This window comes from Anarrhichthys ocellatus, unplaced genomic scaffold, assembly GCF_004355925.1.
Source record: "Anarrhichthys ocellatus isolate YVR2014 unplaced genomic scaffold, GSC_Weel_1.0 scaffold40, whole genome shotgun sequence".
Classification (NCBI taxonomy): Eukaryota; Metazoa; Chordata; class Actinopteri; order Perciformes; family Anarhichadidae; genus Anarrhichthys; species Anarrhichthys ocellatus.
In genome coordinates this window covers 1,719,232-1,721,532 of record NW_022280070.1, presented here as the reverse complement: position 1 = coordinate 1,721,532, position 2,301 = coordinate 1,719,232, and the positions used below count along the sequence as shown (strand labels likewise).

Below are 2,301 nucleotides of genomic sequence, written 5' to 3'. Positions count from 1 at the left end.
CAGCGCCTGGAGATCATAGAGGTCACACCTGCTGGGGGCTTTGAGGTGGAAACAGTCTCTGGAAGTCCAGAGACGAGAGCAGGTGGACTCTGAGACGAAATGTGCGAGGGTCAGATATCCCATCAACCCACAGCTGAGGGGGAGTTGTGTGGTCCGCCTCACCCTCCCTCCCTGAGAGACCAGGACTGACACAACAACAACAACAACAATGCACAGTTTACTACTGCAGTCCGCAGGATTAAAGCAGTTAAAGCAGCCCACCTGACCGTGTGCTCCTCCTGGAGAAGCTTACGCATTACGCATGCATTCTCTACATGTGCTTGGTGATGCTATTCTGTTGCTCGACTAATCAATTTGCTAATTGTTTCAGCTCTAAATTGTTCAATTATATAAATTGATGGTTAAAGTAATTTATTAAGCAAATATGATAAACATTTGCTGACTTCAGCTTGTTAAAATGTGAGGACTTGCTTCACTCAGACTGGTTTCAGACTTGAGAAAACAAAAACTAATTAACGATGTTACAGTGGCCTGTTTCAAATAATGTTTTAAATCCAAGCTGACGCCTTCAAATGTCTTGTTTTCTCTGACCAACAGCCCAGAAAACTAAAAATATTCAGGTTACGGTGATATAAAAGAGAGAATATACATAGAAAATAACCAGCCCTAATGTGACTGATATGACCAGAACATGTAAGTTGATGAAAGCAAATCCATCCAGAAGACAAAAAAAACAACTCTTTATGAGATTTATAACTCAAAAACCTGATGTGTCCATCATGCAACATCTGCCACAAGGGAGCCCGGGATATGGGGGGTAACAGATGTTAGAAAGTGAACACTGGGTGAGAGAATAAAAAAAGAAAGAGGGCAGAGAGTGATCTACAGCAGAAACCGGAGTGAGGAAGAGAAGGCAGATGGTGAAGAGAGAGCAAGCACACATGCACATATTTACTCACAGATACACTCTAATCACCTTCCATACATTCACTGACTGTACAGAGGCGAGACTGCGTGACTGGAGGCTAAGTGACAGTTATTTGCTACCATGCGTGTCGGTCACATTCTGTGCAATCCTGGGATGTTGATGAATTATTAAATGCTATTAGACTAGTATTAGTGTGTGAGTGTGTGTGGGAATGTGTATGTTGGGGGGGGGGGGGGGGGGGGGGGGGGGGTTGGGGGGGGTGGGGAAGGGGGTGGGAGGATCTGTTTGACCCCGTTTCATAAAGCGCAGCAACGTTTCACAGTCGCGAGAATTGCGCAAAAGAGCGGCAGCAGTGATACTGATGCAGAGAACCACAGCATCAGAAACACACCCATTATGTTCCCCTGCACAGTGAGTGGAGAGATGGTGCTCCACTTTAACCTAATTAGCAGGGAGTGTCTCCTCCAGCGGAGAGCTTTCTCTACGCTCAGGACACATCGACAACTAAACAACTCAAACGAAGAGAAAGCTGCATGTAGGCCTACATCTTTTACTCAACTCAAGTGTTGTTTCCCACCGTTGCAACTAGTGATAGTTTTGGATTAATGTATGTGTTTTTAAAGATATCAGCCCCAAAGACAACTTTGATTGTGGGAAACAACGTGTTAAAAAATGACATAAAAACAACAACAAACAACGACTACAATTGCAGCACATTGTCAGGCTTCCCTTTGACACCGCTGTCTTCAACCTAATCACAGTCACCCATCAGCTCCAATGCGGACAGTTGCCAAGAGGACCAACAAGGTGCCTCTGTTCCAGCATGAGAAGAAACCCTGCAGGGAGACATTTACGCTCATTATAGGTTCGGAATTGGCTTTCACAGCAGATTTCTCAGAGTGTGATGGTTCAGGACTTCTCTTACACTGGTGCCTTCAGGATCATTTGATACATGTTGGATTTTTTACAACTTCAATCTTTAAATCGGGAGCTATTCAGTGAACTGAATTATAAATTTGGAAACTAAAATGAATGAACTGCAGACGGTGTTTGTTTTCCTTTCGTGCTGAAGAAGCGCAGCAGCATGAAGAACCGACAAATATGTTGCAGTTAAACGGTGCGATGTCTTTTCACAGTGCGTTCTCACATTCGGCCGAAAACATGGACACAGAGACAGACGACAGCTTCCTGCTACATCCTGCTGCTTCTGAGGGTCACAGTGGAGCAGCGGCTGGGTTTTTGTCACAGCTGTACTTTCTCTTGAGCAGATACATCTGTCTCCAGATGTGTGTGTATATATATATATACCATGAAGCCAATGACGACATCTGGCAAAGAGCTAACCCTGCTCCTCTTCCACTGTACCCCCCCCC

The 2,301-nt window shown here is 44.9% G+C and overlaps 1 protein-coding gene across 2 annotated transcripts in view; it reads right to left on the bottom strand.

Moving 5' to 3' along the window:
• Positions 1-2,301, bottom strand: part of arhgap23a (Rho GTPase activating protein 23a) — a 62,070-nt gene that overhangs the window by 37,243 nt on the left and 22,526 nt on the right. The gene's annotated exons all lie outside the window — the stretch shown is intronic.